The sequence below is a fragment of the Alexandromys fortis genome, unplaced genomic scaffold (assembly GCF_014885135.2).
Source record: "Alexandromys fortis isolate MF-2015 unplaced genomic scaffold, M_Fortis_MF-2015_v1.1 scaffold_89, whole genome shotgun sequence".
NCBI classification, from domain to species: domain Eukaryota; kingdom Metazoa; phylum Chordata; class Mammalia; order Rodentia; family Cricetidae; genus Alexandromys; species Alexandromys fortis.
Genome location: NW_026067973.1, coordinates 6482454 through 6496542, shown reverse-complemented (window position 1 = coordinate 6496542; position 14089 = coordinate 6482454). Strand labels below are relative to the sequence as shown.

At 43.6% G+C, this 14089-nt stretch overlaps 1 protein-coding gene and 1 long non-coding RNA gene across 6 annotated transcripts in view; one reads left to right on the top strand and one right to left on the bottom strand.

Annotated features, from left to right (window-relative positions):
* Il18 (interleukin 18) overlaps positions 1-14089 on the bottom strand; it is a 67643-nt gene that overhangs the window by 25387 nt on the left and 28167 nt on the right. Inside the window, exon 1 of one of the 5 annotated variants that reach the window (XR_007594296.1) lies at positions 163-362. The exons of the other annotated variants lie outside the window; for them this stretch is intronic. The gene's annotated coding sequence lies outside the window, so the exon portion shown is untranslated. Of the gene's footprint in view, positions 1-162; positions 363-14089 lie in introns of those variants that run through there. 5 annotated transcript variants of the gene reach the window in all.
* On the top strand, positions 3892-7904 carry LOC126509996 (uncharacterized). The gene is made up of 3 exons (XR_007594297.1): positions 3892-3966; positions 6271-6522; positions 7168-7904. It is a non-coding gene; the product is annotated as an uncharacterized lncRNA (long non-coding RNA).

Here is a 14089-nt window from a genome sequence, read left to right as displayed (position 1 = left end):
GTCTCTCTCTCTCTCTCTCTCTCTCTCTCTCTCTCTCTCTCTCTCTCTCTCTCTCTGTCTCTCTCTCTGTCTCTCTCTCTCTGTCTCTCTCTCTCTGTCTCTCTCTCTGTCTCTCTCTCAACATATATATATATATAAAGGAGATTTGTTAGAATGACTTACAGGCAGTGATCTAGCTAATCCAACAATGCTGGCTATGAATGAGACGTCCAAGAGTCCAGAAGTTGCTCAGTCCCCAAGGCTGGATGTCTCAGCAGGTCTTCAGTAGACGCTGGAATCCCAAAGATGAAGGCTGCAAGGCCAGTGAAGGAATGGACTTGCTAGTAAGGCGAGAGCAAGCAGGCAAATAGCAGAAGCTTCCTTCTTTCCTGTCCTTATATAAGCTTCCAGCAGTAGGTGTTGTTATGGTTTTCGTCTCTTTAAGAGACCACACCCACTCCCTCCCCCATCCGCTGAGCCAGGCTGATCTTCAGCTTCCTGCCTGAACTCTCTCTTCAGTCTCCTCTAGGAGAGGCAGCTTTGCTTCTGCCTCTCCCCACTTTTCCGCCCCCCCCCCGTGTCCTGTTCTTCTCCTCCCCCACCTCCTCTAAGTAATAAATATCTAATTCTCTTCTGTACAATGTGTCTGTCCATGTGCCTTCTACCCGCCACCTGCTCACACCCCCGGGCTCGCTGGGACCAGCCTGCTGGGACCAGCCCAGCGCCACATGGCTGGGCCCAGCCCAATGCTGGTGACTCTCCCGGTCAGGGAGCCACTGCTAAGGACCAACAGCCATCTCTGCCTGGGACTGACTAGCCCACCAGCCCGTCTGCCGGCCATGTGTCATGGACCGACAGCCATCTCTGCCTGGGACTAGCTGCTCTGTGGGCCTGCTGCTTGCCACTGCCGGGGATCTTGCAGCATTTTTAACAGGTGTGGCCCAGGTTCAAAATGTGTCTTGACACCTCAAGATCTGAATTAAAGACCCATGTCTTCTTGCCTCATTAGGGTCAAAACCTGTGTCTTCCCACCTCGAAAGTCCAGACTAGAAATGGATTCACTCACTTAAAAAACAAGCAAAAAAATCTCTCACAAGTGTCTTCTCCATATCTGGATTGTAGTTTATTCCAGATGTTGATAAGTTGTCAGTTAAAACTAGCCATCACAGATTCCATTTCTAAAGCTTTAGTTATACTGGGTAGACATGGTTTGACATGCCTGTGTATGCAAGCCAAGGCAGGAAGAACCCTGGCCTAAATAGTGAGTTCAGGGTCAGCCTGAGTTTTAAATATATTTGTCTTGCAAATGTGAGGAATAGAGTTTGGATCCCCAGAACCTGAGTGGCCAGCCTGCAGTTCCAGTCTCAGAAAGATGAAATGGGATCTCCAGAGCAAGCCGGATTGTGTGCTTAGTCATATTGGTGAGCTCTGGGTTTGCTTGAGAGACCCTGTCTCAATGAAGAAGGTGGAAGAGCTATGCAGGATAGTTCCTGACATCCACCTCAGGCCTCCAGAGACAAATGTGCACACACATACACATTCATCCACATAGTTGTGTGCTTACATACATGCAAACACACATATGAACACTACATAAACATAAAAGATAGATAAAAATGAATCATTCCTTTTCTTCATTGTAAGGAGGATTAAACTTTACTTTCGAAAAGGGGGTGGGGATGCTCATATTTCTTCAGGAGCCCTTATGCCCAGCAGCATAGACCAATGGGATGTTGTGTATGTTGAAAAAGATAAATCAAACATTTGACAGATAAGACTGAACTCCCTGGCTTGACTGATGGTAGTGCCCTAACCATGGGACAAGGACCTGGGCTTCAAGTTCAAGGGTCAGAATATGAACATTGGAAATAAAAAGGTCTCTTTTTTTTTCCTGATAAGTCAGGCATGGTGGCTCACACCTTCAATTCTAGCACTCAGGAGGCAGAGGCAGACAGATCATTGTGAGTTCAAGGCTAGCCGGTCTACATTACAAGTTCTAGGCCAGTCAAGGCTGCACAGTCAAACCATGTCTCAAAAAAAAAAAAACCTAAGTTCAAAGATAATTAATTATAAGTGTAAATGAATGTCTGGAAAGGCAGAAGTTTGAGATTATGCTGCTCCTTGACTGAGGCTGATGCATTAAGCCACCTTCAGCAGGTTTATTTTCACCACGGCTAGGATGGCAGTGCGCGCCTATGAGCCCAGGATCTTCGAGGCTGAGTCCAGGGAATCAGGAGCTCAAGGTGATCTTCAGCAACAGTGAATTTGACATCAGCTTGGGATTATAAGAGACCCTGCCTACACACACACACACACACACACACACACACACACACACGTAGAAACATACTGCTTATTTTATTTGACCCTAATAAATACTGCGACTGTACCACTACTAATAAAAGGATATAGCACATTGCTTAATGACTACCTAGAAAAGTGAGAAAACCCTCTCTTACACCTAATCTTTTTTAAAGTTTTGCTCCCTTAAGCAACTGTGCGCACCTCCCTGAGACTTGCCTGACTTTGGAGACTGAGTTAGGAACTTGACTTGTGGGCATCTGTGTAGTAATTGGCACGCTGCATGTCATACAATAAGCATTTAATAAGGGCAAGTTTGATCCCCTGCCCTGGTTCACCTATCCCCGTGAGGGTGCTAGAGAGAAGCTGGCACCTCTCCAGTCACTTACTGGAAGACTTGGGTGTGCAGAGTTATCAAGCTGACAGAGGGATGCTGACCAGGCAGGGCCAGCGTGTTGGCTCTGCACACTGTGTGCAGCCTGCTTGTGACCTCACCACTCTTGGGCTAGAAGGTATTGGCATTCTGCTTTTATAGTAAATCTTTAACCATGAAAGATTCTGAGGCTGTCAGCCACTGATAAATGACAAAGCCTGAGTCACAAATGTCACCTTCCGCCCTCAGCACAGTCTAGGCTCTTGACTCTAGGGTCCTCAGGACTTCAGTGCTTCGGAGGCTTGCAAGGTTTTGAGTTCTATTTTATGTATTATTGTGTGTTTGCACACGAGCTCGTGCTACAGGGGAGGTCAGAGGACAGCTCACAGGAGCAGGTGCTTTTCCCCTATCTGTGGGTCCCAGGCCTCAAGCAGGCTGCCCTCTCACCAGCTCCCTGGGTTTCTTTATTTATTCTGTTTATTCTTTCTAAAGAAAGGTCTGTTCTACCCCAGGTTAGTTCTATATTTGCTATGCTGGTAAAGATGACTTTGAATCTCTGATCGTTCCTCCTTTGCCATTTTCCTTGTGCCCGTTTCATTCTATACTGTACCAACAGTCCAGCCTTGGAAAATTAAAGCATTCAAATGACCTGTGACTGCCTGAGACCAGTGGTGTGGAATTATAAGCTGTGCAGGCTCAGCCTCCTCCTGAAAGAATGAATCTGGGGAGGAGGTGGGAGAAGATCCAATGAGAGCTTCCCTATTGAGGTCAAGGGTCAGGGGAGGTCGACATCCTCACTGTGCATTTATGAGACACAAACACAAGACCCATATGCTGTCTTTAGAATAGATCCCAAGTGTAAAAGAAATGGGGGGACAGCAGGTAAGACCTGAACTTCCTCAGAGCAGTCCTGCAGAGTCCAGAAAGCTGGGCATTCAGTGTTCTAAGGAGCTTTCCTGAGGCTGACTGGTTTGCTCTGCTGACTTTCGGGTAAGGGCAATAGGAAATCCAGTTAATGCTGATAGAAGCTCCTTATTAAAGGATCAGAGGCAGGAATGGGTTTCTATCAGGCGCTGGCTCCTTGCTCTTCCCTCTGGGTATTGACTTTCTGCTAAGGCTGGCTCTTACTTCCTACTAGAAGTACAAAATGACTTAATATTAAGCAAACAATGACCATGTCAGTTCCTGGACTCACCTAGACCTATTCAGAAAGGAATCTCTCTTCTCTCAGCCGTGGGAGAATACTCGATTTGGTAACATCCTTCCCACACTCACCCTCAGAGGACCACTGTGAGTAAGGAAATGTCATCAAGGTAAGGATAGGACAATGCCCAAGTGGATGGAACTCTGCCAGGGTCTCTGGGAGGCATGAGGGTGGCTCTGTCAATCAGCACCAATAGCCCGAGAAACCTGCATGTGTAAGGACGGAGGCAAAATGGATCCCAGAGCAGTGACCACGAGTGTCACTCATGCTGGTGGAGACAGCCACACTGCTCCAGGGTTGCGTGGACAGGAGTGAGAGTCTGCTAAGTAGCACCTTTGTGAGCAGCCAGCCAGAGAGTACAAGGGAACGACGTCTTAGGCTGTGCCACGGTGTGATCATAGTAATGGAGGACTAAATTCCTCTCCCGTCCCATCCGTGGTCCCTTGGCATTCCCTCGTGGAACTTAGACCTCTGGATATAGGCATTCCCTAAAGTATTCAGAGTCTCGTCTCCACCTCTTTCTGGAATGTGGGGAACACAGAGTAGAAAGTAAAGCATAGAAAATGTTACTTTCCAACAGTCTGTGATCTAGGCCTCTGCTGTGTAAATTAGCCTCTGACCTACACAGATATCTCCCGAAGAACCCCGTGTTCATAAGCCGCGAAGGGAGAAGCCCTCATCACACTTGTCTCTTAGAATCTTTTTTGTTTTTGAAACTTTATTGGCATTATTTATTCAAGGTTCAGCTAGCATTGGCCCTGTCCCCGACCTTTGTTTTTATTCTATTTATGAATTTTTTGAAAACCTAATCTTTTGCCCTGGTCTATTTTTTAATTTTATTTTTTTAGATGGGGTAGCCAAAGTTTGCCTCAATATTTGTTATAATAATAGCGAATGACCTTAAACTTTTGATCTTTTGCCTTTACTGCCAGAGTTCTAGGATTCCAGGATTGTACCACAATGGTTACTGTTATGCCATGCTGGGGATTCAATCTAGTACTTTGTACAACTTCAGGTACTCCATTAGTGTAGCTACATCTTAGGGTCTATGTTTGCTTATGGGCTTAATTTTTTAAAGGTTTATTTTACTTTGAATTTTGTGGTGTGTGTGTGCATGTGTGTGTCTCCAGATGCACACAGAGGCCAGAAGAGGGTACCGGATCTCCAGGAGCTGGAGTTAACGGGCAGTTGTGAGTTACCTGATGTGGGTACTGAGAACTGAATTCAGGTTCTCTGGAAGAGCAGGAAGCACTCTTAACTGCTGAGCCATCTCTCAAGCCCTGTTATTAAAAGTATTGTGTGCTTCTGATACTGAACATGTGGTGGGGTGGGAAGACAGCTCAGCAGGTAAGAGTTGCTCCTGTTCTCGCAGAGAACTGAGCTCAGTTCCAGGCAGCCATATCAGGTGCCTCACAACTGGCGACTCCAGCTCCAGGGGACCCGATGCCCTTCTCTGCCCTCCATGGGCAGTGCACTCACATATACAGTCTCCCATGCGTGTACATATATTAGAAATTAAAATCTTGAAAATATATTGTGTTCAGGGCATGACATCTGAGAGCTTTCTGAAAAAATTCTTACTTTTCTTAAATCAAAAAGCTACAGCAAAGTGAATTAACAATTTCAAAAACTTTGTGCAGACTGTCCTTCAGTGTAAGAGTCCGTTTGGATATTCTTGGTTGTCAACTTGAGAATATGTGGAATTAACAAAAGCCCAAAGTGACTGGGTACACCTGTGAGGAAATTTTTCTTAATTAAATCATTTGTAGTCGGAAAGACCTATGTTTAATTCAGCTAATCTGAGATGAGAAGATATACCTTAATCCTGATGTTTTGAGTTGGTAAGACCCACTTTTAATCTGAGCCATACCTCTAGTGGTAGCCTGTATAAAGGACCTGAGAGAAGGCTTCCTCTTTTTTGTCTGTTTACCCCTATTCTCGCTGGTAAGTCCATCCCTTCACTGGCTTTAGAGCTTACTTCTTTGGGATCCCGGTGTGTAGTAAATGTTAGCTGAGCTCTCCAGCATCGTGGATTGAGCAACATCTAGGTTGTTGGACTTTCTTGGTATATAGCCATTGTTGGACGTGCTGAACTACAACCTACCAGCTACTCTAATAAGTGTTGTGTGTGTATGTGTGTGTGTGTGTGTGTGTGTGTGTGTGCATGCACACATGCACACGTGTGTTGTACATGCCTATTCCACCAGTTCTGTTCCTCTAGATCCCTGACTAATACAGAACACAAAAGGAAAGTGTTCCAAAGAAAGGGGAGGAAGCAATGGGGGTGGGGAAGAGGAGGGAGAAATGCCTCCAGTGTAGACCTGCTTTGGGCAGGTTGAGCCTCATGGTCTCTTGTCTCAAGCTTGAGTTTTTTTTTTAAGTGCTTATGCCCTTTATTGTTTTTATTTTCTAGTCTTCAGATCTGAGCTCTGTGGAATACACTGAATATAGATCCCGGCAAAAACAAAAAACAAAAACATCCACCCTTCCCCAGAAGCCCACCTTGAGAGTGAGAGGCCCAGCCATGATCCAACAGCTCAGACACCACTGGAGGAAATTTTGAGGCTGCTTGAAGCTGTGACTACAGCCCAGCCAGCTGTTGGGTTGAAAACTGTCAGTATAGCAACAAGGTTACCAGTTGTGAGCAGCTGTTTCTGTGCACTAGGTAAATTAGAATTCTCTTGTGCAGCAAAATCAGGGGGTGAGAACTGGAAAAAACAACAAGGAATATGGAATAGGCTTTATGAGGTTACATTTTCTCCTCATATTATAAAGCCCATGTGTTGAGAGAATATGGGAAGAAAAAAAGCAACTTATGTCTAAGAGCCAGGGGAAAGAGCAGAAGCATGAAGTGCTGCTCCTTCAGAGGACAGAGCATCTGCAGGAATAGGAATGACCCCAAATGGTGTGTGTGTTGTGGGGGAGGGGAGTGCACGGGGGAGGGTAAGGCCTCATGTCTGAGACATGATGTGTGAGTGAAGAGCCGAGGAGGAAGTGAGTGGTGGACACATGGAGAAGTGTCATGTACTTCAGTGCTGTATGCCACTTTGTGTCATGTGATCCACACTGCTACCCTATGGAGGAGGCATTTCTGTGGTTTCCAGTGTGAATGTCTGTCATTGATCCCCAGAAAGAGTATATCCTTGTCCATATCTCTTGTCCATTTTGGATCTTAGGTTATGGGACGAGATTCAAAATGAGGGTGTCTGATCCCCAAATCCAGTCTCCATCACAGCACTGCACCCCACTCTTTAAGGGGTTTCTGACTCTGAAATTCAGACTCTATCATGGTCTCCAATCTACTCTATAGGTATCAACCATCAGGAGATCGATGAGAAGCGAGAGAGAACAAAACTGTCCAGAAAACCTGTGGTGCCTGCACATAAAACCTGCAGTGGGGGTGTCAGGCAGAAGAATGTGTTCAAGGCCATAGTGAGACTCAGATTCAATCTCAAGGAAATGATTGAAAGACAGCAAAGAGTGCAGAATTCAGTCCTTCAGGCCTAACTCCAAACGGACCAGAGAGCCCTGACCAGGGATGATAAAATAAAGTTGCTGTTAGATGTGTTCTCTGCTTAGATTTTATTTTTAAGTGTGTGTGTGTGTGTGTGTGTGTGTGTGTGTGTGTGTGTGTGTGAGAGAGAGAGAGAGAGAGAGAGAGAGAGAGAGAGAGAGAGAGAGAGAGAGAAACCCAGAAGGTGTCAGAGCTGCTGAGGCTGGGGTCACAGACAGTGTGAACTGCCTAATAATGTTGATTTGCTTCAACTTCTCACAGTGAAATAAAATTGTAATGGCTAAGACAGCTCATAACACAGTCAGCAAGATGACTCAACAGATAAAGGCACTTGCTCTGTAAGCCTCACGATCTGAGTTTGAGTCCTGGAACCTAGAACCTGAAACTCACACAAAGATGAAAGGATAGAATTGACTCCCCTCACCCAGGGTGGCATGTGCATACCCCATCATATACACAAGAGTCCTCTGGAAGGGGTCTGCAGAGATGGCTCAGTGGTTAACAGCACTGACTGATCTTCCAGAGGACCTGGGTTCAATTCCCACATGGCAGCTCACAATTGTCTGTTAATGTCAGTTCCAGGGACATAACACCCATGGAAAAAAAACCCCACTGCATGCACATATACATATATACATATATATGTATATATATGTGTGTGTGTATTTATCTCCCTCTGGAAGAGTAGCAAGTGCTCTTAATAACTGAACCATCTCTCTACCCCATAAGTGCTACCTTAAAAAAATATCATAATCATTATTATACTCAACAATAGCATGTTGAGGTCATTATTAGTATTTATTTCACTGTCACGTGAATATATTTGCTGGAAACTTGATCACCAGTATAACCGTGTTGAGGTGGTGATATGTTTAAGAAGAGGTGGGAGGTGCACAGCTCCTGAGGCTTCCAGCATTGGACAGGGCTGAAGCCTCTCTCCAGAATGAGTTGCTGTGAAGTGAGGCTCACCCATGTGCTAATTCACATGCAGCTGATTCCTTTTATCTTGTATGCTGTAATGCAGCCAGGGCCATTCACCAGGATGTAGGAATTGGACTAGACACGTGAGACAGATGAACCTGTTTGCTTTATAAATTATGCAGCCTGGGGTATTTTGCTGTGGCAACACAGAATGGATTATCATAAGGCTCATGTAATCTAGTCATCTTTCTGGTACAAAAAATGCTTAATACCTAACTCTGAGGTAAGTCAGTAACAGTGAACATTACAGATTTATCCCCATTTTCACTCTTTTCCTTCAATATGAGCTTGTAAAAGTCATTTTCCTTCTCACAAGCTAGAAAGTGTCTTTTGTATAGTGAAGATTCAAACTGCATCTTATTGTGTCCTGGAACACTTCTCAGAAAGAATATGAGATCACTTTTAGTACCATCGATATATTCAGGTGGATCCATTTCCTGTGGAGAAAACACACATTACATAATTTTTGTTTTAGTTTGTTTTTCAAGACAGGGTTTTTCCATCTAACAGTCCTGGTTGTCCGGGAACTCATTTAGATCTGGGTAGCTTCAAACTTACAAAGGTCTGCCTGCCTCTGACTCTCAAGTGTTGAGCAGAAAGGGATGTGCACCATCCAACATTACACTCTTTGTAAGGATATAAGAACTGAGCCTAGAGCGATGGCTTCCTGCTCTAGTCTCTCAGAGTCTGGTATTTGGCTCTTGCATCCACATGGGGAAGCTCACAAATGCCCAAACTCCAGCACCAGGGGACCTGGCTCCCCATTCTGGCCTCCAAAGAAACACACGTACACACAGTTGTGCATACAGAAAATGAAAATTTTTAAAAAATGCCTTTAACAATTTTAATATGTGCAATTTTTTTAGAAGTGTATTATTAAACAGACCTGAAGCAGCTTTACTTTTTTCAGGAGTTAAGAAAAAACTCTCTAAAGGTAGGAGTACTGACTGCTTCTCTTTCATTCCTAACTTCCTATTTTCCTGTCCATTCTGACCTTTTCCACCTCGCACCCTCATCAACACACAGGCCTCCTGGTTCCCCTATGCCCAGACCTTCCTTCTGTTCTCTTCCACCAAGGGAGTCCAGGTATGCTAATGATGAAGAGAAGTTCTAGCAGAGATGACCATCTCATCGGGCTAGTTTCAGTTCTTGTCTTCTTTAGTTGTCCTTAGCTAACACACTGATGGGCTCCCCGCTTTGGCTCAGTAGCTCTAGTTTCTGGATCATCAAGAGAGGTGTGGGAGGTGTCCGAATCTCAGCTCCTTCTTTCTGTGGTCCTGATACTACACTGTGGTGTGATTAGACCAGCAGCTGTTCTCCAGCTGAGTCTTGGGTTCCCCAATAGCCCAGCTGCACAGACTCATCTGTGGCTCCTGACTCTGCTTTCCTGCCAAGCACGACAGTGCATAGTGGTCTCTCCTTTCTGTCCTGAGTTTAGTACAAACACCGATTCTTGTATGTTTTGTCCAGACACCAAGGTTCTAGTCAGGATTAGCTGACTAGAAACTAGTCTCTCTCACCGGGGCTGTTAACATCTGGGAGTGCCTGGTTTTACCTATTCTCACATCTTGTTTTCCTTTTAGGATGTATTAGAAAATATGAGAACGGCCCAAGGTTCTTCCATGTTAATCATAGAAGTGATAGTTTGGAGTTGATTTTGACCACATGGGAGCAAAGATCCCCATGATCCTATGGACTGACCAAGAAATCTCTAGAATTAAAAATGCATTCTATCTTCTTAATATGCATAGAAGATTCTGAAGATGTCCTTTCAATGGAACTAGTTAAATTGACAGCCATAGTTCTTGGATATTTATCAACCAGCTGCATCCACAGAAAGCCTGAGAAAGCTTGGTAAAGACTAGAGTAAAGCATTTCGGTTTTGGGCCGTAGCAGTAAAAAAGCTGAGCTGTTTTAAAATGCAGGCTTTCTGGGCCATCCTGCCAGGGAAAACTCTGACTCTTTCAAGCAGGTGGTCCAGACTATGGAGCTATGGACACAATTTTGCAGCTTGCTTCCTGCCAAGGACCTTTTAACTCCATAGAAGCTTTTGAGTGTTGTTTATGCTTGCTGGCTGGGAACATGAAACACAGTAGAGTTGTGGCAAAAAAAACTTCTCTATATTCCTTAGCAAATTAAAGATCCATGTGGTCAGAAAAAGAGATATACAGTAAAGAGTGATTCAAAGAGTAAGAAAATCTCTAAATGGTTTACAGTGTGTTAAAAATATATACAGGCTAAAGATTAAAGTTCTCAAAAAAAAAGAAAGGAAAAAAAAAAAGAAAGAGAGTAGCCTGGGAGGCAGGGACAGATGGATCTCTGTGAGTTCAAGGACAGCCTGGTTTACAGAGGGAATTCCAGGACAAAGATATACAAAGAACCTGTCTCAAAAAGTAAAAGTAAAAATAAAAGAAATAGAGGTTAAAATAAAGCCATGTAAAGATGGAAAATACACAGAGAATCTTGATTCTGTATGCTATTATGCTCTCTTTAAATTGTTTAAATGCTGAGGTAGGAGCAATAGCTGCTAAAAGATATTTGCTTATAAATGCTGCAGCATTACTCCAAGATAGGTATTTTGAAAATACCTTGACTTCACAGTTGAAGTCAAAAGGTATGTTACTTTGGAGAAGAGATTTTGCTTTTGTTTCCACAGAAAATGAGAGGCTGTGGATTAATCAGAGTTAACAAAAATCCAGTTTGATCAAGGAAGACCACCTGAGAAGTCTCCAGCAGGAATAGATGGCCCAGATGTCTGAGTTCTTCATCCAGAACAGGTTCAAGACTGCTGCCTGAGATGATCAAGACTAACAGGATACTTCAGTTAGGACTTGATCATAACTCTAAATTTTCTTTGGGTCCCCATAAGATTATCAGTGCCCCTAACCAACTGGAAGTAGCCTGGAATACTACGCCCACATTCCCAAAAAATGGACTACGGATATTTTCCTCTTTTTTTTTTTTTTTTTTTAGAGAAGGAAGTGGTGTGGGAGAATTTTCTGTAATCTGTTATAAATAAATGCTGATTGGCCAGGCAGGAAATATATGCAGGAAAACCAGACAGGAAATAGAAATGATGTAAGGAGAACAAGAGAATTCTTGGAAGGAGGAAGTTGATTCCTCCTACTCCTGCCCAGAACACTGAAGCAGCAGGATGTGATCTGCCCCACTGAAAAAAGGTACTGAGCCACATGGCTAACATAGATCAGAAAAATGGGTTAATCAAAATGTGAAAGTTAGCCAGTGAGAGGCTAGAACTAGTGGGCCAAGCAGCTTATAACTTACAGAGATCTTTGTGTGATTTTTTTGGGGGGCTTGCCAGTGTGGGGTACCAGGTGGGACAAAAACCCCAACAATAAGCCGCCCCGTTCATGCTACAGACTGACCAAGAAATCTCTAGAATTAAAAATGCATTCTATCTTCTTAATATGCATAGAAGATTCTGAAGGTGTCCTTTCAATTGAACTAGTTAAATTGACAGCCATAGTTCTTGGATATTTATCAACCTAGTATTGGCCATGACTGATGGTAGAATGAGGTGCTCTCTTAGCATCTGCTTCTGAAGCTATGCTTGGTAAACCACCACTAAGAGACTTTAAGCTTCAGGAGATGATCTAGGACCAAGGTGAGGAATAAGGTCTAAATAAGAAGTGATCCTTGGCCACAAACTCTAGCCATATGACAGGGAAATGAAGTTGGGTATGACCAGAACCTAGTCTATAGCAACGATGGATAATGTCTGCATTAGTGGGAGCTTCTGAGCATGAGACCTGGTACAAGACATACACCTGTAATCCTAGCATCTGGGGAATATAAATGGAAGGGTTAAAAGTTCCAGGTCACCCTCAACTATATACTGAGTTTGAATACAAACATTCAGCTGTCTCTTCCTCTCTGACAGACTCAGAAACAAAATGAGACCACTGAGTATCATCACACTAGATTGAAGGGGTGGACAGCTCCCCATACTCATCCACTTCAGTGGTTGTGTCTGCTCTTGGGCTCTAGACAAAAGGTTGGCCTGAGGATATCTGACGTTTATAATTTGTCCATTAATATGACTAAAATCAAAGTGAAACTGAATCTTACCTTAAAGGAAATGCCTTTGTCCTTACAAGAGAGAGTAGACATTTTTTCATGCTTCACAGAGAGGGTTACAGCCTTTCCTCTTGTTTTATAATCTTTATATTTATTTATTATCAGTCTGGTCTGGGGATTAGCTGAAATAAGTATTAATAAATGAGACCATTAATTGGAATACTTACCCTCCCACAAACTGGCATCTATAGAAATTTAACCAAAGAATAGGCCAGTCACAACCATGCAGTGAAGGTTTGGCCTGACAGCCAACAGACCTGAAGCTCAGCTGGCCACACTCCCCTTAAATCACACTTACAGGGTGTTATAAATCATAGGCGGGCAACATGAGTGTGTTAAAGTATTTGGAGTGTGTTAAAGATATTCTGATATTTTTCTTGATTTCTGATATTTCTCTTGAGTGTGTTAAAGATATCACAAACCTTGCCAGGTGTGGATGTAGACACTTAATAATCCCAGCACTCTGGAGGCAGTGTCAGGTGGATCTCTGTGAGTTTTAGGTAATCCTAGTCTACAAAGTGAATTCCAGGATAGGCAGGGATACATAATGAGATCCTGTCTCAAATCAGAAATAAAGTCAATCCCAAAACAGAAGGTTATTCTGAGTCTAAAGACTATGTTTAATTGTTAAATATCCAATAGAGAATCCCGAAAACAAAATGAGAATTAAAAGCATTTGTTGAGGCAAAAAACTTAGGATAGGACTTTTTTGTTTTCAAGAATATACATTCAACTAGGCCCCAAACTGGGATATTTGGAACTTATATCTTGAGAGACACTCTCATGCTCTGGTGGGAGAGATATTCATTTGAAATGCATGTGTTTTACTTTTCATTTGAGTTTTGATGGTGTCAGCAGTATGCTCAGCTATAACCAGTGGGGATAAATGATCCAATTTGAGAAGGTTCTTCTATGGAGAATAAATTGATACAGGGGAATCGGTGATACTCCTATAGACCCAGAGAGGGGTCACCTCTACCAGTGTCTTTATTGCATCTACCCCCCCCCCCCCGCGCTCCATCTATAAAAAGGGTGCTCTCTAAAGTGTAATTCTGTTTACTACTGTGACTTTCCATCTAAGGACAGGACCTGACATTTGAAAATGTGGGCAGTAAATGGAGTGGGGAGAATGGGTGGGTCTCTGTGCTTTTAAATAGGCAGAGAAAAGTACCATGTTGGTCAGCATCAGGCATGTCCTCAAACACAGGTGGCCTTCTTTTGTCAACAAAGAGAACTTGGTCATTCATATTTCGTATTACTGTGGTTGTAGACTGAAGCTTGCTAAAGTTGTCTGATTCCAGGTTTCCTATAACACACATTGAATCATTAATGGTAAGTTGTTTTATTAGGTCCACAGACACACCTAGTAATTCTGTTTGTGGAGTCAGCACAACCCTCTGCTCTAGAAGCAGCAATGAGCAAGTTCCCCTGTTGAGCTTCACTGTGCTCCTAAGAGCACACCAGGTTTCCTGATTGCACTCGGAACTACTCTTTCTCCAAAGGTTCGAGTATTTTACTTCCTGGCCAGTCTCCTTTGTGTTCTTACACTTTCCTTCCCGCTGTCCATGTTCTTAGACATCACAAAGCCCTGTAGTCTCCTTCCTCTGGGACCTCTTCCCTAGCTGATCTTCTGCCTGCC